At 44.2% G+C, this 26,210-nt stretch overlaps 1 protein-coding gene and 1 long non-coding RNA gene across 5 annotated transcripts in view; one reads left to right on the top strand and one right to left on the bottom strand.

Annotated features, from left to right (window-relative positions):
- The window catches only part of EXTL3 (exostosin like glycosyltransferase 3), a 136,820-nt gene that overhangs the window by 56,792 nt on the left and 53,818 nt on the right, over positions 1–26,210 (top strand). Inside the window, exon 1 of one of the 4 annotated variants that reach the window (XM_017884731.1) lies at positions 24,001–24,080. The exons of 1 other annotated variant lie outside the window; for it this stretch is intronic. The gene's annotated coding sequence lies outside the window, so the exon portion shown is untranslated. Of the gene's footprint in view, positions 1–24,000; positions 24,081–25,585; positions 25,919–26,210 lie in introns of those variants that run through there. 2 more of the 4 variants (XM_017884712.1, XM_017884751.1) reach the window with 2 other exon arrangements.
- LOC108537381 (uncharacterized) lies at positions 14,271–25,601 on the bottom strand. Its single transcript, XR_001887785.1, has 3 exons — positions 24,687–25,601; positions 22,262–22,771; positions 14,271–14,598 (listed from the first exon to the last, which is right to left on the bottom strand). It is a non-coding gene; the product is annotated as an uncharacterized LOC108537381 (long non-coding RNA).

The raw sequence follows: 26,210 nt of genomic DNA, 5'->3' as shown, positions 1-26,210 counted from the left end.
CAATGTGCCTAAACATCACATGGAGAGTGTGTTGAAACAGATTCTTGGACCCCACCCACAGAGATTCGGATTCAGTAGGTCGGGGTGAGCCTGAGAACTGCATTTCAAATCTGGCTCCCTTGGGATGCTGATGCTCCTGGTCCGCAGCCTATGCTTTGGATAGCAGTGGAATAGGCTCGTCCCTTGGCTACAAACAGAAGGGAAGGAAGAGAGTGAGCATTTGAGGGTAGCTGGAAGTTCTGGGGATGTAAGAAACTTGTACATCTTGATAGGTCGAGGTGAAGGAGGCAGTACAGACAGGGAGAAGTTGAACATCCTGGAGAGAAAAGGGATAATTAATGAAAGAAATCATGGAAGAGATTAGAGGAAAAAGAAAATGAAAGCACCAGAGATGTGCACGGTAAAAATATTAAAGAGCTATGGTGCCTGCTTTTAGAAAACTAAAGCCCCTTTGAGGAAGATGATTTCTTGTCACTTCCCCTCCTTTTATTATTTTTTTAAAAAATCTAACTTCTTGGAGCTGCTATTTACTTGTACCTTTCTGACTCCCCCACTGTGCCTAGGAGCCTTTGTCTCTCTGCCAAAATCCTCCCAGGGCTGTAACTTCCGGGTACAGAGACCTGAAGGGATGACTCGCTACAGATGACTGAACAGTAATGAATAGATTTTCGACAACACAAGGCATTTCAAGGATAAAGGAAAATTTCAAAAAACGCATGATCATTATTGCAAAATTGTGTTTCTACCACTTCTTGCTAGAATTGCTGTCAAGCTGTTTGACAGCTCCCCTGGGATATCACTCTGGCATTGCAATCATTGTGAAGCACAAAGACACATCTCGCTCTCCTCTGTTCACTAAAGCTTCTTCTGTATAGCCTCAGAGCCCTCTGACAAACTAGAAAAGCATCAAAAATCACTTTGTTGTGTTACAAAAAAAAAAAAAAAAAAAAAAAAAAAAAACACAGCCACCCCAATAATAGCTGTGAGTAGCTATCTGCCTGTGTGCTGCACACTCTGAGTTCAAGACAACAAAATTTTTTTGAGGGCTTGTAATAGAACAAGCACCAGGAGAGATGCTGGGATCCAAAGATTAGTAAAATACTGTTGGGATTCTGAGAAGTCCTTCATCTTCCTCTCTCTTTTGAGTCCTGAGCCAAATGTTACAGTCACAGGAATCAGACTGGGTTTAAAATGTCAGCTTGATTGCTACTGAAGCTGGCCTGGAGAAGGTGGCTTGGATCCAAGGCCAAAACAGGCTTCTCATTTCTTTCTCCATGAATTGAACTTGACCTTGGACATAGGCATAGTCGCTGGAAACTGCTGTATCTGCTGCTGAGTGGAGAAGAGAAGAAGGCACATGGCCTGTGGGCAGACATCTACAAAAGAGGAATTCAAAGCGAGCCTGGACAGTGAGTGTGCAGTGACCCTGCACCTAGTCTCATCGATCACACACTGAATTGTTTTCTTCTACAAGGAAGAGTAAGTAAGCAGAGTGCACAGAGAGAAGGATGGACGCTGAGATAGTTTGGATGTCTGTCCCCTCCAAATGTCATGTTGAAATTTGGTTCCCAATGTTGGAGGTGAAGCTTAATGAGAGATGCTTGGGTCATGGGGGTAGATCCTTTAGGAATAGATTCATGGTGGGAGGAGTGGGTGAGTTCTCACTCTATTAGTTTCTGAGAGAACTGGTGTTAAAAAGAGCCTGGCACCCCCCTCCCCTCTCTCTTTGCTTCCTTTCTTTCCATGTGACCTCTGCACACGCTGGCTCCCCTTCAACTTCCCCCATGAGTGAAAGCAGCCTGAGACCCTCACCAGATGCAGATGCAGATGCTGGTGCCATGTTTCTTGTGCAGCCTGCAGAACTGTGAGCCAAACAAACCTTTTTTTTTCTTTATAAATTAATTACCCAGCCTCAGGTCTTCCTTTATAGCAACACAAATGGACTAAGACAGATGCCGTCACTTCAATACTGTGGAGAAGAGAAAGTTTCCTAGATTCTTGATCAAAGCAAGCATGGGGAGAAGGGAAGAGCATGATTTCCCCTGTATGTTCCAACTGTTTGGTGTCTTAGTCCATGGGTTTTCAAATAAAACCTCTGGCCAACCGAGGATGGGCTGCCCTGCTACACTGCGTGTAGTGGAAGTGGTAAAACAAATACCAGGGCGTGCAATCCTAGGCATCAATGGCAAATTCAGCTCTAACTTTCATGAGGCCTCTCCCTCACACCAGCTTCTTTGTGCATCTGCCTGGGACCAGGGGTGGACTTTCCAGTCTTGCCTACAGAAGGTTCTGTAAAGACACAGAACAGTACATTGAGTAGATTAATGCCAGGACTCTGCTATGCTCCAAACCAAAGGGTCATTTTCTATTCTTGTTCCCATTTTAAGAATGTCCAGTCTAGGCCAGGCATGGTGGCTCATGCCTGTTATCCCAGCACTTTGGGAGGCCGAGGTGGGCAGATCACGAGGTCAAGAGATTGAGACCATCCTGGCCAACATGGAGAAATCCTGTCTCTACTAAAAATACAACAGTTATCTGGGCGTGGTGGCATGTGCCTGTAGTCTCAGCTACTCGGGAGGCTGAGGCAGGAGAATCACTTGAACCCAGAAGGCAGAGGTTGCAGTGAATTGAGATCATGCCACTGCACTCCAGCCTGGAGACAGAGCAAGACTCTCTCAAAAAAAAAAAAAAAAAAGAATGCCCAGTCTGGTGGCTCATGCCTATAATTCCAGCATTTGAGAGGCCAAGGTGGGAAGATTCATTGAGGGCAGGCATTCAAGACCAGCCTGGGCAACATAAAACGTAGTTTTTCTACAAAAAAACTGTTTTCTACAACATAAAACATAGTTTTTCCTACAAAAAACTAAACATAGCGGGGTGTTGTGAGGCATTCATGTAGTCCCATCTATGCAGGAGGGTCGCTTGAGCCCAGGACTTGAAGGCGGCAGTGAGCAATGACCGTGCCACTGCGTTCCAGCTTGAGTGACAAAGCAAGACCCTACCTCTTAAAAAAAAAAAAAAGGAATGTCCAGCCTTGTCTACTATGATCCTAAATTGTAGCATGAAAGTACTCTAATAACGCCATGCCGGGAAAATAATACTGCCCTGAATTAGGATAGTTGTCTCACTATTCAATTCCAAAAGGCAATTTCAGTTCTTGCATCAAGAAGCTCTCAATCTAATAGAATAAGACAAATGCTTAAACCAATAATTACAACCCAATCCAGGCCTTTTATGGTAAAAACAAAAACATTTATAGCCACTTAAACCAAGCAACATTAGTTCTTTGTTATGTTTTGAAAAGCAAGCTAGAATTTAATAGTTGTGCTTTTTTTTTTTTGGTGTAGGTTAACAGTACATAGACAAAATACTATTGCCTTAAAAAAGAACCTATTCTTCAGCCAGGCTCGGTGGCTCATGCCTGTAATCCCAGAACTTTGGGAGGCCAAGGTGGGCAGATCACCTGAGATCAGGAGTTCAAGAATAGCCCGGCCAACATGGCGAAACCTCATCTCTACAAAACTACAAAAATTAGCTGGGCATGATGGCAGGTGCCTGTAATCCCAGCTACTTGGAGGCTGAGGCAGGAGAATCACTTGAACCTGGGAGGTGGAGGTTGCAGTGAGCCGAGATCACACCACTGCACTGCAGCCTGGGCAACACAGTGAGACTCTGTCTCAAAAAACAGACAAACAACAAAAAAAAAGCACATCGGCCGGGGCGGTGGCTCCACGCCTGTAATCCCACCACGTTGGGGAGCTGAGGCGTGGGATCATGAGGTCAAGAGATCGAAACCATCCTGGGTAACACGTGAAACCCCGTCTCTACTAAAAATACAAAAAATTAGCCGGGTGTCGGTGGCGGGCGCCTGTAGTCCCAGCTACACGGGAGGCTGAGGCAGGAGAATGGTGTGAACCTGGGAGGCGGAGCTTGCAGTGAGTGGAGATCGGGCCACTGCACTGCAGCCTGGACGACAGAGCGAGACTCCATCTCAAAAAAAAAAAAAGGCATATCCAGAGAAGAAGTATCCTCTTCCCCTGTTTCTTCTTTTCTTCCCCCCAGCTTTATTACGGTGTAACTGATAAATAAAAATTGTGCATATTTACAGGGTATGACATGATGTTTTATGTACACATTGTAAAATGATTAAATCAAATGAATTAACATATTCATCACCTCACATACTTAATTTTTTGTGTGTGTGGTGAGAACATTTAAGATCAATCTCTTAGCAATTTATAAATATACATTGTTAACTACAGTCACCATGCTGTACAGCAGATCTCCAAAACTAATTTATCCTGTCTAACTGCAACTTGGTACCCTTTGACTAACATCTCCCCATACCCCCAATCCCCGCAACCATCATTCTATTCTCTTCTTTTATGAGTTTGACCTATTTAGATTCTACATATAAGTGAGATCAATGCAGTATTTGTCTTTCTGTGCCTGGCTTATTTCACTTAGCATAATGTCTCTAGGTTCATCCTTGTTGTTACAAATGATAAGATTTCCTTCTTTTTGAGACTGAGTCTTGCTCTGTCACCCAGGCTGGAGTGCAGTGACGCGATCTTGGCTCACTGCAACCTCCGCTTCCTGGGTTCAAGCGATTCTCCTGCCTCAGCCTCCTGAGTAGCTGGGATTACAGGTGCCCACCACCATGCCTGGCTAATTTTTGTATTTTTAGTAGAGACGAGGTTTCACCATGTTGGTCCGGCTGGTCTCAAACTCCTGACCTCCTGATCTGCCTGCTTTGGCCTCCCAAAGTGCTGGGATACAGGCATGAGCCACCACGCCTGGCCAATTTTCCTTCTTTTTTGTAAGGCTGAATAGTATTCCACATTTTAAAAATTCATGCATCCCGGCCAGACGCACTGGCTCACGCCTGTAATTCCAGCACTTTGGGAGGCTGAGGCAGGCAGATCACCTGAGGTCTGGAGTTCCAGACCAGCCTGGCCAACATTGTGAAAACCTTTCTCTACTAAAAATACCAAAAAATTAGCTGGGCACTGTGGCATGTGCCTGTAATCCCAGCTATTCAGGAGGCTGAGACATGAGAATCATTTGAACCCTGGAGGCAGAGGTTGCAGTGAGCTGAGATTGTGTCACTGCACTCCAGCCTGGATGACAGAGCGAGACTCTGTCTCAAAAAGTAAATAAAATTCATGCATCCCTTGATGGACACTTGGGTTGATTTCATATTTTGGCTATTGTAAATGGCGCTGCAATGAACATGAAAGTGCAGATATATCTTTAACATGCTGACTTCATTTCCTTTGGGTAAATACTACAGAAGTGTGTTTGCTGGGTCATATGGTAGTTCTATTTTTAATATTTTGAGGAGCCTCCATACTGTTTTTCCGTAATGAGTGTGCCAATTTCCATTCTTATCAACAATATAGGCTGGGCATGGTGGCTCACACCTGTAATTCCAGCACTTTGGGAGGCCAAGGCAGGCAGATTACCAGAGGTCAGGAGTTCCAGACCAGTCTGACCAACATGGAGAAACCCCGTCTCTACTAAAAATACAAAATTTGCCAGGTGTGGTGGCGCATGCCTGTAGTCTCAGCTACTTGGGTGGCTGAGGCTGGAGAATTGCTTGAACCTGGGAGGTGGAGGTTGCGGGCAGCCGAGATCGTGCCATTGCACTCCAGCCTGGGCAACGAGAGCGAAACTCTGTCTCAAAAACAACAACAGCAGCAATATATAAGGTTTGCTTTTTTTACGCCTACACCAACATTTGTTTTCTTTTTGATAATGGCTATTCTAACAGGTGTGAGATGATACTTCATTATGGTTTTAATTTGCATTTTCCTAAAGATTAGCGAAGTTGAGCCTTTTTTTTTTTTTTTTTTTTGGTATACTTGTTGGCGTATTTTTTGAGAAATACTTGTTCAGGTCCTTTGCCCATTTTAAAATTGGTTATTAGTTTCCTTCCTATTGAGTTGAGTTCTTATGTATTTTGGCCATTAACCCCTTATCAGATGTATGGTTTGCAAATATTTTCTCCCATTCTGTAGGTTGTCTCTTCACTGTTGATTGTTTCCTTTGCTGTGCAGCAGCTTTTTATTTTTATTTATTTATTTTTTTGAGATAGAATCTTGCTTTGTTGTCCAGGCTAGAGTGCAGTGGTGCAATCTCAGCTCACTGCAACCTCTGCCTCCCAGGGTCAGTGATTCTCCTGCCTCAGCCTCCCAAGTAGCTGAGACTACACATGCATACCACCATGCCTGGCTAATTTTTTTGTATTTTTAGTAGAGACAGGTTTTCACCATGTTGGCCAGGCTGGTCCTAAACTCCTGACCTCAAGTGATGCCCCCACCCTGGCCTCCCAAAGTGCTGGGATTACAGGCATGAGTCAGTGTACCCAGGCTGCAGCAGTTTTTCAGTTTGATGCAATCCCATTTGTCTATTTTTGCTTTGGTTGCCTGTGTTTTAGGGTCATATCCAAAAAGTCATTGCCCAAACCAGTGTCAAGAAGCTTTTCTCCTGTGTTTTCTTCTAGTAGTTTTACAATTTCAGGTTTTGTGTTTAAGTCTTTAATCTACTTTGAATTCATTTTTGTATATTGTGTGAGATAAAGGTCTAATTTCATTCTTCTGTATGTGGATCTCCAGTTTTCCCAGTGCCATTTATTGAAAAGACTGTCTTTTTCCTGTTGTATGTTCTTAGTACTTTTGTGGAAGATCAATTGACTATAAATGTGTGGATTTATTTCTGGGTTCTCTATTCTGTTCCATTGGTCTATATGTCTGTTTTCATAGCAGTACCATGCTATTTTGATTGCTGTAGCTTTGCAGTATATTTTGAAATAAGGTCATGATGTGTTCTTTTCATTCAAGACTGTTTTGGCTATTCAGGGTCTTTTGTGTTTTCATATGGACTTTAGGATTATTTTTTCTATTTTTATGAAAAATGTCATTGGAATTTGGATAGGGATTGCATAGAATCTGTAGATCACTTGGGTAATATGAACATTTTAACAACATTAATTTTTCCATTCAATGAATACAGCATATCTTTCCATTTATTTGTGCCTGCAATTTCTTTCATTGATTTTTTTGGGAGGATATCTGTCACTTCAAGCATTTATCCTTTTGTGTTTCAAACAATCCAGTTATACCCTTTTAGTTATTTTAAAATGTACAATAAATTATTGCTGTCTATGGTCACCCTGTTGTGCTATCAAATACGAGATCTTATTCATTGTTTCTAACTATATTTTTGTGCTCATTAACCATCTCCCCTTCCCCCCACCACTGCCCTTCCCAGCCTCAGGTAACCATTGTTGTTCTACTCTCTATCTCCATGAATTCAGTTGTTTTAATTCTTAGCTCCCACAAATACGTGAGAACGTGAAGTTTGTCTTTTTGTGCCTGGCTAGTTTAACTTAACATAATGACCTCTGTTTCTATCCATGTTGCTGCAGGTGACAGGTCTCATTTTTATATGGCTGAATAGTCCTCCCTTAAGTATATGCACCACATTTTCCTTATCCATTTGTCTACTGATGAACACTTAGGTTGCTTCCAAATCTTGGGTATTGTGAATAGTGCATCAATAAACATGGGAGTGGCTGGGCGTGGTGGCTCAAGCCTGTAATCCCAGCACTTTGGGAGGCCGAGACGGGCGGATCACGAGGTCAGGAGATCGAGACCATCGTGGCTAACACGGTGAAACCCCATCTCTACTAAAATACAAAAACTAGTCGGGCGAGGTGGCAGGTGCCTGTAGTCCCAGCTACTCAGGAGGCTGAGGCAGGAGAATGGCGTGAACTCGGGAGGCAGAGCTTGCAGTGAGCTGAGATCTGGCCACTGCACTCCAGTCCGGGCGACAGAGCGAGACTCCGCCTCAAAAAAAAAAAAAACAATAAAAAAAATAAATAAATAAACATGGGAGTACAGCTATCTTTTTGATATACTGATTTTCTTTCTTTTGAGTACATACCCAGCAGTGGGGTTGGTGGATCATATGGTAGTTCTATTTTTAGTTTTTTGAGGAACCTCAAAACTCTTCTTCATAGTGGTTGTACTATCTATCATCAGTGCTTTTTGGTTTTCAGAAGGCATTATTTCTATCTGAGGTGGCTCTGTAAACATATTTTTTTATTTTCACTGAGCATGATGCATGATGGCTCACCCTTGTAATCCCAGTACTTTGGGAGGCTGAGGTGGGAAGATTACTTGAGGATAGGAGTTGGAGACCAGCTTTGGCAACACAGCAAGACCTGTTTCTATAGAAAATAAAAACTGCTGCTGGGTATCTTGGTACATGCCTGTAGTCCCAGCTACTCGGGAGGCTGGGGTGAGAGGATCACTTGAACCCAGGAATTTGAGGCTGCGGTGAGCTGTGATTTTGGCACTGCACTGCAGCCTGGGCAACAGAGTGAGACCCTGTTTCAGAAAAAATATTTAAAAAAATGTTAATTTTGAAAAAATTTCAAACTTGCAGAAATGTTGCAAAAGTGGTAAATCTTAATACAGATTTACCACTTGTTAACATTTTGCTATATATTTTTTCTCTCTAGACAGACACACATACGAACACAGGCTATTTATTTATCTGAAACATTTGCACATATCATGATCTCCTTCTGACGCTTAAATATTTTAGCATGGAATTTTTTAAAGAGCGAGAGGGCATTTTTCATTACAGTAATTACAGAATAACTTTTAAATCAGAAACATTAGCATTGTTATAATGCCTATCATATAATAAGAGAGCAATGTGCAAGATTGTCACCACGTTGTTCCACTAATAATAAATATATTAGTAGTACTTATATAATCGGGGCTATTCTTGTTTTTTTTTTTTTTTTTTTTTTTTTTTGAAGATGGAGTCTTGCTCTGTTCCCCAGGCTGGAGTGTAGTACCATGATCACGGCTCACTGTAACCTCTGCCTCCTGGGTTCAAGCGATTCTCCTGCCTCAGCCTCCTGAGTAGCTGGGACTATAGACACGTGCCACCACGCCCGGCTAATTTTTGTGTTTTAAGTAGAGATGGGATTTCACCATGTTGGCCAGGCTGGTCTCCAACTCCTGACATCGTGATCCACCCGCCTCAACCTCCCAAAGTGCTGGGATTACAGGCCTGAGCCACCGTGCCCAGCCCAGTAATGTATTTTATAGCAATTTTTTAAATACCAATTTAACATCCAATCCAGGATAACACATTGCATTTAGCTCTCATGTTTCTTTTGTCTTGTCTATTCTTGAACATTTCTTCAGCTTCCCATTCTTTCTTCCTGTCTCCCTTTTCCTTTCCTTTCCCCCTCCCCTTCTCCCTCTTCCTCCTTTCCTTCCTTCTGCCCTTGCTTTTTTTGATGACATTGACATTTTTAAAACATAGCCTAGTTGTTTGGCCCTGTTGTTCAGGCTGGAGTGAAGTGGCAGGATCATAACTCACTGTAATCTTGAACTCCTGGGCTCAAGTGATCCTCCTGCCTCTGCTTCCCACAGGGTTGGGATTACAGGCACAAACCACCCTGCCCGTCCTTTCTTTTTTCTTTTGAAATATTTTCAAACTTACAGAAACGTTGCCAGAATTATATAGCATTTTGCAAGTTTTTTTGTACGTTTGAAATTATTTTTACTCAGATTCACCAATTTTTGATGTTTTGCCACATCCACGTTTTAGCATTTTTTCTCTCTTCCTTTGTGTGTGTGTGTGTATATGTATATTATGTGTGTGTGTATATATATATATTTTTTATATTTTATATTTTATTTTATTTTTTTTCTTGAGACAGAGTCTTGTCCTGTCACCCAAGCTGGAGTGCAATGGCGCCATCTCGCCTCACCTACAACCTCCACCTCCCAGGTTCAAGCAGTTCTGCTGCCTCAGCCTCCCGAGTAGCTGGGATTCCAAGTGACTGCCACCATGCCCGGTTAATGTTTGTGTCTCTAGTAGAGATGGGGTTTCACGGTGTTGTTCAGGTTGGTCTCTAACTCCTGACCTCAAGTGATCCGCTCACCTTGGCCTCCCAAAGTGCTGGGATTACAGGCGTGAGCCACGGTGCTCAGCCTATGTTTCTGTATACGTAAAAAGTCGTTTTAAAAAATTGAACCAGGCCAGGTGCAGAGGCTCATACTTGTAATCCCAGCATTTTGGGAGGCTGACGGGGGTGGATCACTTGAGCCCAGGAGTTCAAGACTAGCCTGAGTAACATAACAATACCCACTCTCTCTCTAAAAAAAAAAAGATAAAAAAATTGAACCACTTAAGAATAGGTGTCACCCTTTATGTGATAGTTTTGGAAGTGGGCCTTGAGGTTCTTGCCAATTGGACAGAACTTGGTGCGGGGAAGGGAATTAGCCAAAGGGCTCTGCATATGTGGAGATTAAGCCCGTATGTACATGAAGTAGCTGGCAAAAAGCCAATGTTTTGGAGTAAATGGGCTGGGGGAACAGGGACCAGAAAGGCAGCTGCAACTTACAACTTATGTTAAGGAATTGGGACTTCATTCCACAGGAAAAAAGAAAACGTTGAAGGTTTTAAAACCAGCGATGATAGTACCAGATTTATTTATTTTAGAAAAATTAACTCTAGGGCAATTAGGAGGAGAAAGGACAAGATAGATCAAGTAGGCAGATATTGCATTCCACTAGGTAGCGATGGAGACCCAAAGGAAGGGGATGCAGCAGAATGTTTGTTGAGCGTTTACTGTGTGCCAGCTATTTTACATATGATATCTCATTTAATTATCACAAAAAGCTGAGGTCAGAGAGGTTATGTAACTTGACCAAAAACAGTCATTAGTAGGTTTATGGCATAGTTAACATTTGAACCCAGGCCCATGTGACCCTAAAGCCCACTCTGAAATACAGTGGGGTCATGTAGGACAGAGCAGGACGCAGGGAAGCCATGAGACTCTGAAGTGGGACTGTTCAGGCCCTGCTAGCCAGTTGGACATGGTGGGTGAGGGAGATATAAGGGTTACAACTGATGTTTCCAGCTTGGACTCCTGGCTAGACTATAACAGTGACATTCCAGTCCAAGCTGGAAACTGGAGAAAATGATTACTAGGGGCTGGGCACGGTGGCTCATGCCTGTAATCGCAGCACTTCAGGAGGCTGAGGTGGGCAGATCACTTGAGGTCAGGAGTTTGTGGCCAGCCTGGCCAAGACAGTGAAACCCCATCTCTACTACAAATACAAAAATTAGCTGGGCGTGGTGGCACGTGCCTGTAATCCCAGATACTCGGGAGGCTGAGGCAGGAGAATTGCTTGAACCTGGGAGGCAGAGGTTGCAGTCAGCCGAGATCGCACCACTGCACTCCAGCCTGGGTAAAAGAGCGAGACTCTGTCTCAAAAAGAAAAAAAAAGAAAATGATTACTAGGGAAGGGAAGGAATTGGGAATTGGGGAAGGGAGAGAAAATAATGATTTTGTTAACAGTTTGTATAAATTGGGTTTGGATGACTGTGTTTGTGAAAACCTTAGACAATATATCCAGTGGACAGTTTGGCTCAAGAGCTCAGAAGAAAGGTCTGGCCTAAAGATAGTGATTTGGCTGGCGAAGTCTTAGAAGTGTTCACCTAGTGATGAAAAGATGGCTAAGGATGGAGACCCAGGCACACAAGCATTTAAAGGATGGTGGAGAATTAAGACTCAGTGAAAGAAAAGAGAAGGGATGGGGAGAGGCAAAGCAAAGACTGGACCATTTCAAGAAGGTGAGTGACTAGGTCTGTTAAGTTCTAAAGAAGAGTTCCAAAGGGAAGCTTGAAAGATTAAGTGGGATAACAAATTAGGAAGTTGCTGGTTATCTTTTTTTCATTTTTTTAAAATGTATTTTTTTCTATAAACTCATATTAGAAGTGATCACTGGTTATCTTAATGAGAGCAGTTTCAGTAGATTGACAGTAGCCAGCACCCCCAGGGATTAAAGAGTGAATGACAGTAGAGAAGAGATGACTCTTTTATTTATGTATTTTTTTGAGACAGAGTTTTGTTCTTGTCACCCAGGCTGGAGTGCAGTGGTGCGATCTCAGCTCACTGCAACCTCTGCCTCCCAGGTTCAAGCGATTCTCCTGTCTCAGCCTCCCAAGTAGCTGAGATTACAGGTGCCTGCCACCATACCCAACTAATTTTTTTTTTATTTTTATTTTTAGTAGAGACAGGGTTTCACTGTGTTGGCCAGGCCGGTCTCGAACTCCTGACCTCAGGTGATCCATCCACCTCGGCCTCCCAAAGTGCTAGGTTTACAGGCGTGAGCCACCGAGCCCAGCCTGAGATGACTCAAGAATTTGGGCAAATGATGATGATGACAGCAGTTGATGTTACTGAAGGCTTACTGTATACCAGGCCCTGGACTAACAATTTACATGGATTATCGGGGATAATCCTTACAATACTCCTATGAGGTAGGTACCGTTATTATCCCCATGTTCTGATGAGGAAATTGTAGTGGAGAGAGTATAGAGAGGTTATGTAATATGCCCAAGGTGTTCTACCATGAATACATAGTGGAACAAGGATTCAAATCTAAATCTTTCTGTGTTCAGTGCCCGTGTTATAAGATGATGGTAGCTTGAGCTGAGTTATTCTCTTATTTTCCCCCAGGCCTGAGACTGAGGCTGTTTATAAGCGGAATGGGGGTAAAACCCTATAGTAAGGAGGATAGTGACCATATATGTAAGCAAAGACAATAACTGATCAAACAAGATTTAAAGGAAGGATATTAGATCACATTAAAAAATGGAGCATCTAGTTTCAGAAAGGAGTTAGGGACATCTCTTTGTCAAGGGCCAGAAGAGATGAAAGAAGAACCAGTGAATATGTACTCAGCTGTCAGCTTAAGGCAACATTCTTTTCTGAGATTTAAGTAACATTGGCTAAGTCCCCATTCCGCATCCATTGGGAAACTCAATCCAAGATTTCTGTGAATTCCTGGAAGCTCCCCTTCTTATAGTTTCTTTGGCTTTGAGTTTCTGCTTCCACTAAATCCTTTATCTTACTTGTTACTGAACTTCCATGGCTGTTCTCATTTCTTGGTTCTTTGCTGACCTAGTTGTGGAGCTCAGCCCCTCGTAATCTTTTTTTTCTTAATTTTCCCCCAGATCACTCACATAAGGCATTTGTGCATGTGACAGATATTACTGAAGGCTTAGGGGATTTTATATCCTTAGCAACACAAATAACTTAAAATTCCGACAATGGATATCTCTATTTTAAACACTCTCCGGCTCCCCTATCACTGGGAACTCTCTCCCGCAGATCCAGCCTCCCACACTGTTATTTGAGCCCCATCTCTTTTTATCCACCTCCATTTCCTCTCCTCCAGTCCCCATGCTTTTGGATTTTAAAAAATATAGATCTGACTAGCTGTCTCTTTGCTTCAGAGTTTTATTCTAAGTCATCCTCTCTTCTTCCATACTTCAAATGTCATTTCAAAGTAGTTTCCTAAATAAGGCATTTTCCATCCCTAAGAAGAACTCTAGCATCTACTAAAAGAATAGTTTTTCACCTCAATACTTACAGTTTTAAAGGTGGAAGGAAGGCATTTCAAAGAGTTCACATCTGTTGTCTTCTACTTTCTTAGTGAAATATAAGACATGCTCCTCTTTTGAGGTAGGGATGAGTCTAGCAAAGATTTGGACAGCTAGGGTTAGGGATTCTGTCAATAGACATTTACCAGTTTTCTAAAATTTCATAAAATACCATATTTACATAAAGTAATTCCTTTAAGCATATAAACTTCCAGGATTGATTCCCTTGCTAGACATGGATTATTCGGTTTAGTGAGTACCCTGGTCAACACAAGAAAAGTAGAAAAAGCAACAGAGAGAAAAAAAGTCAAGAGTATGTAAACTAAAGCCAGGGTAAAGGAGATCACAGTCTTTGCTGATCCGATCTCTCTTCCAACTCAGCCATAAATACAGTTTCTGCACCGCACCACATTGCATCCCTGGGGGGCTACAGGGATGTTCATTTTGCGGCTGAAATAGGATAAAAGGGTTGTATTTATTATCTGTTGGTCCCTAACAAATTATCTCAAACTTGATGGTTGAAAGTACAAATATTTATTTAATTAAAAAAATAGTCTACACATTAATTTTCTTTTCTTTTCTTTTCTTTTCTTTTTTGAGAGAGTCTCACTCTGCTGCCCAGGCTGGCTTGCAGTGGCACAATCTTGGCTCACTGCAACCTCTGCCTCTCAGGTTCAAGTGATTCTCATGTCTCAGCCTCCCAAGTAGTTGGGATTATAAGCACATGGCACCACACCCAGCTAATTTTGAAAATACAAATATTTATTATTTCACAGTTTCTGTAGGTTAGGAATTCAGAAGTGGCTTAGCTCGGTGTTTTTTGTTGCTGCTGGTGGTGGTGTTTTTGTTTTAACTTTTAAGTTCAGAGGTACATGTGCAGCTTTGTTATAGTAAACTTGTGTCATGGGGGTTTGTTGTACAGATTATTTCCTCAAGCTGGGTGGTTTTGGCGCAGGGTCTTTCGTGAGACTGCAGTCATCTGAAGGCTTGACGGGGGCTGAAGGATCTGTTCCCAATCTTATTCATGTGGCCGTTGGCAGGAAGCGTCAGTCCCTCACCTGGGCCTCTCCATGGTGTTTTCACAACGTGGCAGTGAGTTTCTCCCAGAGTGATCTAAGAAGGAGAAAGCAACCAAGATGGAAGCTGAAATGCTTCGTGTCGCTTAATCCTGGGAGTGACATACCATCACTTTTGCTGTGTTCCATTGGCTACAATGATGGATCCTAGTTGGGGTGTGGGTGGAGACCTCACAACAGTGTGAATACCAGGGGGCAGCGATCACTGGGGGCCTCTTCAGAGGCTGGCTGCCATGGAAGTCTCCAAAAACATTTTGTATTGGGGGGGGTGAAGTTGGGGGGAAATGTATGCCTTAATATATAAGTGTGTTGTTAGACAGGCTAGACTGGTATTATAGTTACCAGACTTTTAGATTTAATAGACCAGTAAAATAAAAAATAACTGGGTAGGGGATACCAAAATTAGTATATTTCAGTGTTTTGTTGCATGAGAAAGATACAGAAAAAGCTGCCATTGACCACCACCATGGTCATTTCATAAAAACACATTTTAACATAAAAAAGGGAGAAGGACATAATCTCAGAATAAAGTCTAATCCTTTCAATTGAATCATTCAACTTTGTTAAAAACTCACAAACTTATCTGTGCTTTTCGCATTTAACTGTGGACTGATGAACACTTTATCCTAGCTTGGTCAACAAATTATTATTCAGGAATTACTGAGCTAGACCATAGGATGCTCCAGTAACTTTCAAGATGACTGTGAGGATCATGTAGAAACATAATAGTTCATTCAAAGTAAGTGAAAAAGAAGGACTTGAAACAGTTGACACAGATAGCTCATGAGCTGGAAGGAAGCCACAGAGCTGGTAAATAATGTATCAGTTTTGTGATTTTTTTTTTTTTGCTATGGTGTTCCTACTAATATTTAGATGTTGGCGGGTCGCAGTGGCTCACGCCTGTAATCCCAGCACTTTGGGAGGGTGAGGTGGGCAGATCACCTGAGGTTGGGAGTTGGAGACCAGCCCGACCAACAGGGAGAAACCCCGTCTCTACTAAAAATACAAAAACTAGCCGGGCGCGGTGGCGGGCGCTTGTAGTCCCAGCTACTCCGGAGGCTGAGGCAGGAGAATGGCGTAAACCCGGGAGGCGGAGCTTGCAGTGAGCTGAGATCGGGCCACTGCACTCCAGTCCGGGCGACAGAGCGAGACTCCGCCTCAAAAAAAAAAACAAAAAAAAAAAAACAAAATTAGCCGGGTATGGTGGCGCATGCCTGTAATCCCAGCTACTCTGGAGGCTGAGGCAGGAGAATCGCTTGAACCTGGGAGACCAAAGTTGCGGTGAGCCGAGATAGCGACGTCGCACTGTAGCCTGGGCAACAAGAGCGAAACTCCATCTCAAAAAATTAAAAAAAAATTTAGATGTTTATTATTTAATTAATGAAATAAAGATAAATAGAGCATTATTGAAGCCTGGTTAAATGTACATAAAAGTAATACAAGGCTCGGCATGAGCTTTTAAAGAACTTTCATAGTTAATACATTTCACAGATATTTAATTTTTTTTTATTATTTGCATCATTTATGTCAAGTATCCTTTTTCTAAATAATCACCTCTTCACTTTAAATTTATGCTTTTCTTAGTAACCTAGATGATGTAATTATACATGTTTCTTTTGACATGAGGGTGAAATATCTAACACTATCCATTAGAGATGGGCTTTGGATTGTTAGTTTTTTGCCCTCCAAATTGAAGGATTTGTAGAAATATGGTCACATTTTCATTTGGTTCCACTTTTGATCTATGGCATAGTGTTTGCAAGGCTGAAGGCTTGGGTTGGGGAAGGGATCAATTATTTTGTTCTGGGATTGACTTGGACCCTACTGGAATCATGCTATCACCTTTTAGTTTGAGAATTAATTTTGACTAATGTTTAGGAAAATAGGGGAAAACTTTCTCTTCAATAAAATCTTATTGCAGATCTTCATAAATTGGTTTAAAACCTATATATTTTTCTTTTGAAAATCCCTTTGGTGGAAACTACTGTTTCTTTCCATACATAAAGTCCAAATGTTATTAACAAGTTATATATATTTAAAAGTAGCATAGTTTTGGAAATTGCACTTTCAGTTTTGATTTTACAGCCAAATTGGTTGACTAAGAAGCTAATTGATGTTCTTTAAGAACCTCTATGAATTTTGCCAGTTTTCAGTTGGAACGCCTTGTTCACACAAGGCATTTTTAAATGAAAGTAGTGAGCAGTTGATTTTTTGAATCTATGAATAACTTTTTTTGGTGTAAGGACAATTCTAGAGTCATTGAGCTGTATATAAATGTGACACTGGAACTCAGCCATCAACACTCTGCCTAATTTTACTTCTTTCCTCTGGGTATAGCTCTCACTGCACTAAGTTCTTCCAACAGTCAGACCATGTTGTGACATGTTGCGTCTAACTGAGCATATTTTTGCTACTCACCGGCATAATTTAGGGTAAATGTTAGATGCCTTTATGCTTGCCTTAGGGAACATTTGTAGGTACAAGCCTAGAAAATTTTGATGGCATTTTGATACCCGCTGTTGGTGCTAGCTAATTTGAGTCTTAATTGGTCATTACAGGTTAGGTGTCTTATGCAGATAACAGATTTTTTGTTGTTGTTGAGATGGAGTCTTGCTGCGTCGCCCTGGCTGGAGTGCAATGGCATGATCTCAGCTCACAGCAACCTCCGCCTCCCGGGTTCAAGCAATTCTCCTGCCTCAGCCTCCTAAGTAGCTGGGATTACAGGCGCGTGTCACCACACCAGGATAATTTTTGTATTTTCAGTAGAGATGGGTTTTTTGCCATGTTGGCTAGTCTGGTCTCAAACTCCTGACTTCAGGTGATCCCCTCACCTCTGCCTCCCAAAAGTGCTGGGATTACAGGCATGAGCCACAGTGCCCGGCCACAGATAACAGATTTGAATCAGGCTAAGCTTTCTAATGTGAAACTTGAATGTTTATTTTTTTTACAGCCACAGAGCAAGGCAGAGAATGCTATGACATGAGGTAATGAGTTAACAAATACTTTAATAATAAAATGTGTCTTGTCTTGAAACTGATATTAACTCAGTGTTCTTGCCACACATTATCTGTGAGCCACCCAAATGGCCCCACCTTTGGCCAGACAAAAACCAGCCACTTTTAAAAGGTAACATCAAAGTCAGGATTTCTAGAATGAGCCATTTATCTGGGTAACGAGTGCTATCCCTGGAGCCTTAGAAGATGACCTTTTGGCTTTTTGGCACTGATAGACCAAAGAGAAGAATAACCTTGGAACCTCAATCTAGAAATTGTCATGCATTGTTCTAATTATAAGCCACAAAATTGCTTAGTCATTTATATATATAAGAGATCTTGAATAGTAGCTGTCAGCATTTTCTTTTAAAATCAAAGCTTTACAGATAAACTAAGTTCTTATCTGACTTAACCTCACTGATAATTCCCTTTGAAGATTGCTGGGGGTCACCAATGGCTTGTTTGGGATTGATCTAGAAGGCTTGTTGAGTAGATTGTGGGGCTGGCAGCCATTAGCATGGAAAATGACTCAGGCACCTCCCTCCCTGAGACTTGAAGTAACTGTTATCACCAGTTTCTCCTTCTGTGGGACTCAAACCCTCTTCTCCTGGATATTAAACACGTGGGGAAAAATAAGCAATCAGTGGGGGCCCCCAAGAGAGCATTTGCTGAAATCTGTAAAGTAATTTCTTGGTAAGAGAACACAGACTTGTTGGGCATATTTGTCACACTCTATGCAGTTTACATTTTTCTGGCTTGTACACCTCAAATGATAATTCCGTTGTGAAAGAAATGTGCACACCAGCTTCTCTAGACAGCCGATCTTTTGTATCATCTCTATATTTGAACTCATTTAACAAATCAAATGCCTTTGTTAAATCTAATGCAGCAGACAATTCACATCGCCACAGTCAGCATTTATTTTGCACCACAGTGGAGCAGAGTTGGTCAAGTTTCAGGCTCTGGAGTTAGACTGCTCGGGTCCAAAACCTGGCGCCACCACTTACTAGGTTGGCGATTTAGGCAAATTAGTTAACCTCCCTGGGCTTCATTTTTCTCATCTGTGGCAAAGGAATAATGGTGCTTATTGTTTAGGGTCATTAAAGGAGCACATGGGATGACACATGCAAAGTGCTTAAGAGTCTGGCTCCGAAATAACTACTTAGGGGCCGGGCGCGGTGGCTCACGCTTGTAATCCCAGCACTTTGGGAGGCCAAAGTGGGTGGATTGCCTGAGCTCAGGAGTTCCAGACCAGACAGGAACTCCTGGCAGAGGTTGCCAACACTGAGCTGAGATTGCGCCACTGTACTTCAGCCTGGGCGACAGAGTGAGACTCTGTCTCCAAATAAACAGACAAACAAAATAACTACTTAGTTACTCCCAGGGAAGAACATGGTAACTTTAGTCAGGGCCATGTTTGATGACCAGAGACAGAAATGTATTCATGTTAGTTTAAGTAAATGAGGATTTTTTTTTTTTTTGAGACCAAGTTTTGCTTTTGTCACTCAGGCTGGAGTGCTGTGGTGCCATCTCGGCTCACTGCAACCTCCGCCTCCTGGGTTCAAGTGATTCTCTGCCTCAGCCTCCCGAGTAGCTGGGATTACAGGCAGCAGCCACCACGCCCAGCTAATTTTTGTATTTTTAGTAGAGACGGGGTTTCACCATGTTAGCCAGGCTGGTCTTGAACTTCTGACCTCGTGATCCACCCGCCTCAGCCTCCTAAAGTGCTGAGATTATGAGGATTTTTAAAATAGTAAGGCTACATAAGCAATCATGTGGACACCCAGTGTCAGCTGGGACCTGTGGGTACCAGAGATCAATGTCAACAGCCTGTGAGGCTTCTCCTTCCATCTCTGGTGGGTTTATTTGTTTCCCTCTCTATGCTGACTCTATTTGCTTCTATCTTCTGCAGACCAGCTTTCTGGGCTTATCACTGTGCACAGGCCCAGAAATTCTTTCTCCCAAATCTGTGTACATTAATAGATCAAGCACTGTCTCTGTCACATGACTCAGTTACAGTGACCTGTTCCCACAATTCCAGGTGAGAAGTCCAGTAGGCTGGGACCAGAGGGGAGGAGGTCATGCAGTAAATACAGTGGCTCCTTCCAAAGGCTCCGGTGTCTTATGTCTCTAAGAAGGGGGCATAATGGTGGTGGTGTTGGGGAGGAGGCGGGGAGTGTGGGAATAATTGGCAACTCTACAATAATCATGGAGCTGATGTTCAAGGGAGATTAAAGGTGTCTTACTTTGAGTGCCAATTATTATTATTATTATTTTTGAGATGGAGTCTCGCTGTCACCCAGGCTGGAGTGCAGTGGCCGGATCTCAGCTCACTGCAAGCTCCGCCTCCCGGGTTCACGCCATTCTCCTGCCTCAGCCTCCCGAGTAGCTGGGACTACAGGTGCCCTCCACCTCGCCCGGCTAGTTTTGGTATTTTTTAGTAGAGACGGGGTTTCACCGTGTTAGCCAGGATGGTCTCGATCTCCTGACCTCGTGATCCACCCGTCTCGGCCTCCCAAAGTGCTGGGATTACAGGCTTGAACCACCGCGCCCGGCCTTGAGTGCCAATTATTTAATTTTTTTAAGACATGGTCTCGCTTTGTCACTCAGGGTGGAGTGCAGTGGTGCAATCATGGCTCACTGCAGCCTCGACTTCCTGGCTCAAGCGATCCTCCCACCTTAGCCACCTAAGTGTGCCACCATGCCAGGCTTTTAAAAATTTTTTTTAGAGACAGGGTCTTCCTTTGTTGCCCAGGCTGGTCAAACTCCTGGACTCAAGTGCTCCTCCCACATTGGCCTCCCAAAGTGCTGGGATTACAGGTGTGAGCCACCACACAAGCCCAATTATTTATTAAAAAAAAACCTTTTTATTGAAGGATGACATACATACAGAAAAGAAGATGTATGGGAAGTGTAAGCTTGATGAATGTGACAAACTGAACACACCTGTGAACCCAGCACCCAGCTCAAGAAATAGCATTATCACTGCCCAGATGGCCCCTTTTGTTCCCCTTACTTAAGACTCCATAAGAGTGAATTAGTTTTGCCTGTTTTTAAGCTTTCTATCAATGGAATCATATACTGTACACATTTTTGTGTGTCTGGATGCTTTTGTTTAACATTGGGAGAGTCAGCAATATTGTGTATATTTGTAGAACATTCATTCTTATTGCTGTATTCTGTGCATGCATACACTATACATATATACTTTTTTTTTTTTTTTTTTTTTTTTGAGATGGAGTCTCGCTCTTTTACCCAGGCTGGAGTGGAGTGGCGCGATCTTGGCTCACTGCAACCTTGGCCTCCCAGGTTCAAGCGATTCTGTTGCCTTAGCCTCCTGAGTAGCTGGGATTAGTCACATGCCATGACACCTGGCTAATTTTTGTATTTTTTAGTAGAGACAGGGTTTTACCATGTTGATCGGGCTGGTCTCAAACTCCTGACCTCAAGTGATCTGCTGGCCTCAGCCTGCCAAAGTGCTGGGATTACAGGTGTGAGCCATTGTGCGGTGTTATATTTTATATTTTGTTTATCTGGTCTACCTCTGATGGACATCTGGGTACTTTTCTGTTTTTGGGTAAATGGTGCTGCTGTGAGCTTTTGTTGATCATGTACACATTGCTGCTAAGTACTTTTATTGCCAGCGGCTTATACTAGGTATAATGAATTATCTTCCATCATGTGTAACTGAATTGATGGTCACTCATGAGTACTTATGAATACTGTTACGCTTTTTATCTGGTGACTTCTTTTTATGTGGTAACTTTGGTGTGAGGGCAGGGCCATGTTTTACACATTTTGCATACATAATAGAACCTTTCATATATTTCTATAGATGCTCAACTATTTGCTGATTGAATGAATGAACAAATGAATGGTGCGTGCCTCCCTCTTTTTTGGGAACAAGCTCTATTTACAGGTAAGGCCCCCAACTGTGATGTTTGGACCAGGATGACCTGCTGCTTGGCTAAAGCTGATTGATTAAAGGGGTGGACATGTGACCCAAGCTGGGCCAATGATGTCTCTCTTATGGGAGTTTAAAATTTGGAGCTGAAAGGAGAGTGGATGCTGCTGATGCTCGGTCCTTGTGATTGTGCTCCAGACAGAAGACCCACAGGCTCCTGCTGCTGGGTACCAAAGATTCAATGCATCCTGCTTTTCCTAATTTCTGGATGTGGATAAATATCTACACACGTCGCAGGGCTGGGTGCGGCGGCTGACGCCTGTAATCCTAGCACTTTGGGAGGCTGAGGTGGGCAGACTGCCTGAGCTAAGGAATTCAAGATCAGCCTGGGCAACATGGTGAAACCCCATCTCTACTAAAAATAAATTAGCCAGGCATGGTGGTGTGTGCTTGTATTCCCAGCGACTCAGGAGGCTGAGGCACAAGAACTGCTTGAACCCAGAAGGCAGAGATCGCAGTGAGCCGAAATCACGCCACTGCACTCCAGCCTGTGTAACAGAGCCAGACTCTGTCTCAAAAAAAAAAAAAAAAAAAAAAAAAAAAAAAAAAAAAAAAATTTAAAAAATGGGACTTTAAAAAAAAAAAAAAAAAATTTTTTGTTTTTATTTTAAAAAAAAAAAAATTCTACATACGTGACTGTTAAACAACAATGCAAAACTATTTTGGATTCAGTTTCAAAATACAAAGTAGAGATAATAAGTGCTGTAAAATGTCAAAATATGGAGAGATCAGTGAAGACTCACTTCATTGTGCATACTGTTGCCTTGGCTTCCTTCTTGAGGACAGCTGCTGTGAACGTGACCCTATTTTCCAAGCCAGGATTTCAGTGTTAAGGGATGGGCCAGGAGGGGAGTTACGGGGATTTGGGAATGAGAATGGGATGTAGGTGTGAAACTGTAGAGGATCGATGGTAGAGATCCTACAAATAAAGGCTTTAAGTCTTAGAAACTGATTGAATGTGAAGGTAAAGAGAGAAGTAAAAAATGATGCCAGGTTTTGAGTTTCTGGGTTAGGAAAGATAAAGGTAACTATTTTAAACAAGGACATTTGAGAAGTGCAAAGTGGGAAGGGATAAAGATGAGTTCAGTTTGGGATATATTAAATTTAAGGCCCTGGTGAGATAGCCAGATGAGCTCAAGAATTAGGAAGATTTGGAGTCCCAAGTGTCCTTTGCTCCACGCTCTGTGGTGTTGGACACCTTATTTATTTAGCTTCTTGAAGTCTCAGTTCCCTATCTGGCAGCCGATACCTCCCTGTAAGGATTGAAGTGAGACAGTGAATAAAAGGGTTTAGCTTATTGCCTGGCAATTAAGTATTCATAAAATATATATTAATAGGGTGATGACGGTCCTGGGTGGTGGCTCACACCTGTATCTTAGCACTTTGGGAGGCCAAGACAGGCTGATTGCTTAAGCTCAGGAATTTGAGACCAGCCTGGTCAACATGGTGAAACCCCATCTCTACAAAAAAAAAACAAAGCAAAACAAAACTTAGGCTGGGCATGGTGGCTCATGTCTGTAATCCCAGCACTTTGGGAGGCCAAGGTGGGTGGGTCACTTGCAGTCAGGAGTTCGAGACCAACTCCATCTCTACTAAAAATGCAAAAATTAGCTGGGCATGGTAGTGCGTGCCTGTAATCCCAGTTACTTGGGAGGCTGGGGCAGGAGAATCACTTGAACCCAGGTGGAGTTTGCAGAGAGTCTAGATCACGCCACTGCACTCCAGCCTGGGCAAAAAGAGTGAGACTCCATCTCAAAACAAAACAAAAACAAAGAACAAAAATTAGGCACAGTGGCAGGGATCTATGGTCCCAGTTACTCCAGAGGCTGAGGTGGGAGGAACACGTGAGCCCAGGGACATTGGGGCTGCAGTGAGCTGTGATTGCACTGCTACACTCCAGCATGGGTGACAGAGCAAGATCCTGTATCCAAAAAATAAAACAAGGACGATGATGATGACGGGAGGGTGTCCAGAGTGCTACTGGCAGCAGGGTCCCAAGCTCTGCTGTAAAGGACCAGCTTGCAGGTGGAGATGATGCAAGGAAATTGGCTGAAATTAGCAAGAAGAGAGTGTGAGGAGGAAAAAAGAAAGTAGCCCCAGCCATATCGTTGGCAGAGAACACAAGGTAGGAGAAGGAACAGGAGACAGAGAGGGGAGCAGGAGAGTGCAGGCTCACAAGATCAAAGCGGAGGAGGGCTCAGCAGCAGGTGAATATCCCTCTTCTTCCTAAAGCTTCATAATCTTTTTTTTTTTCCTTCCCTAGACGAAGACTTGCTCTGTTGCCCAGGCTGGAGTGCAATGGCACAATGTTGGCTCACTGCAACCTCTGCCTGTCAGGTTCAAGCGATTCTCCTGCCCCAGCCTCCCAAGTAGCTGGGATTATAGGTGTGCGCCACCACGCCCAGCTAATTTTTGTATTTTTTGGTAGACAGGGTTTCACCATGTTGGCCAGGCTGGTCTCGAACTCCTGACCTCGTGATCCACCTGCCTGGGTCTCCCAAAATGCTGGGATTATAGGCGTGAGCCACCGTACCTGGCCAGCTTCATCATCTTTAAAAGCAAGTAAGTCAAAGTTAAGGGCAGCAATGTGTTAAGTTACTCCAACGTAAAAGAAGACAGTCCAACAGGTAGCAGGTACATGCACGTCCTCTCTCGCTAGTGTGGAGAAGAACCAAGGCCCGGTAGTTCTTCCGTTTTCTGTGGTATCTCCTCCCACACTGCCAAGCCCCTACCTGCTACGGGCGGGTACCTTTGGAGCAGAGCCAAATAGAGGAACTGTTAAAAAAAAAAATAGAATTTATGATACCCAGGCAACACTCACTCCATTTTCATTTCCTGCAATGCTTCTGATTTTTAAACTTTGCCTCCTCCTCCTCTCTTGACTTTCCTCAACCAATTGGTAACAGTAAGGGGTTGCGTATGTACACATCTGATGGCGGTAAGACTTGGAAAGCGTTTGTTTATAGTAATCAAGAAGAAAGGACAGGAAAAGTGAACAGGAGAGGGGAGAGCAAGAGAAGGATAGGAAAAGGATCCGAGTAGGGACTGGTTTGGGGGTGGAGAGATGAAGAGTGTGCTCTAGAAAACAGGTTGCTATGGGTTTTTAAAGGTTTGTTTTGCAAACGTCATCCTTAGCCCAAGCTGTCCCCCGTGGGCATCAGTCTTCACCGTTTTCTCAGCCTCCTCGCTGGAGCACTGGGCCTGGGCTCCAGCAGGAAGGGCAAGTGGATAAGGTCGGCAGCTGCGAGCCTGTCTCTGGGGTGCAGTTCTTCTAAAGGCAGCCGACCACCCAAGCGCAGGGCCAGAAGCCAGCCTGGCCGGGCTCTCCAGGCCCTGTGTTTGGGGTTCCCTGGCGAGGAAACCCTGAAGTAGAAGCCCTGTGTTCTGGGTATTAAAACATTAAAAAAAAAAAAAAAAAAAAAAGTTGAGACAAATTTGATCGTAGCTCATTCTGCAGTTACAGGTTTTAAAAGCTGGTTTCTAAGTTAAGCAGGTGACCAGATAGGGTGCCTGCTCCCATCCCCATCCTGTTCCATTATCCAAGAGGTCTTGTCCTGATTTCGCCAAGTGTGGAAACACACAGTTACGTGTTCCTTGGGACTGTGGAAAATGTGCACTTTGGGGCTCACAGGGGTTGGCTCTTCAGCATTGACACGGTGTCCTTCTTTCCTGTCTTGTTTTGGTGATCATCTCACACGACTGGATTAACCTGTTGTTTTTGCAAAGCCCCAGGATTTTCCTAAGCGTCCAAGCCGTCCGGCCTTGTCTTTGTTATGAAATAGTCAAAGGGCTTCAAAACCGCAGGCCGTTGCCGCGCACGGCGCCCGCCCTTGGAGGCCTTTTCTCTGGGGATGGAGTTTTAGATTTCAGGAGTTTGTGACTTGACTTTTCCTGGGCCGGCGTTACTGCGGAATCGGCGGTGGCTCGGGAGTCAGACCCGGTTCCCGCGCCGCCGGGAGCAACCTCCCTGCCCTCCGCGGTCGGGTCTTCTCGACGGGGCCTGGCGGCCTTTGCAGGATGCGGGTTGCGAGGCTCCGAAGGCGGCCGGCGCGGCCCCGGCACCTCCCACAATCCCCGGCGCCCGGCCTCGCGCCCCTGACCCGGGTGTCACCGTGGCGCTGCGGGAGGCCTCGGCGGTCTTCGGACGCGGTCGGGAAAGTGGAGAGCGCGTGCCCGCGTCCGCGCCCCCGCTCGCGAACGCCGGCTTCGGCCATTTCCGGCGCGGCGCCCTTCGGCAAGTTCCGCAGTCGTCTGTCGGAAATGGCTGCCGGCCGGCAGGGGGAGCGGCGGATTCGGCGCGGCCTGGAAGGCGGGCGGCCGGCAGCCGGAGCGGCTTCTGGGACGCCGACTTTCGCGCAGGCAGCGGCAGCGGCGGCGGCAGGTCCCTAAGCTGGAAGCCGGTAGGACTGCTAGCCGTGCGTGAGCCCGAGGAGCGGGGGCCGCGCCCGGAAGGGCTCGTGGGAGGGTGCTGGGGCTGGCCCCGAGCGCTGGGGACGCGGCGGGAGGAACCTGGTCGGCGGTGCCCTGGGGAGGCTGCTGCCCGGCGGCGGGAGGCGTGCAGCCTCCGAGCGGAGTAGGCCTGCCCAACGGCTCAGGGGCCCGGGGAGAGGCCGCCAGGCCCTCGGCCGGCAGCGAGGAAGGCTAACGGGTCCCTGGGCTGGGGCACCCCCTCCCCGCCCCCACACGCCCTCT

This window comes from Rhinopithecus bieti, unplaced genomic scaffold (assembly GCF_001698545.2).
Source record: "Rhinopithecus bieti isolate Rb0 unplaced genomic scaffold, ASM169854v2 scaffold_315, whole genome shotgun sequence".
Taxonomy (NCBI): Eukaryota; Metazoa; Chordata; class Mammalia; order Primates; family Cercopithecidae; genus Rhinopithecus; species Rhinopithecus bieti.
Note: the sequence above shows the minus strand (reverse complement) of the source record. Positions and strands in the feature narration are given on the sequence as shown.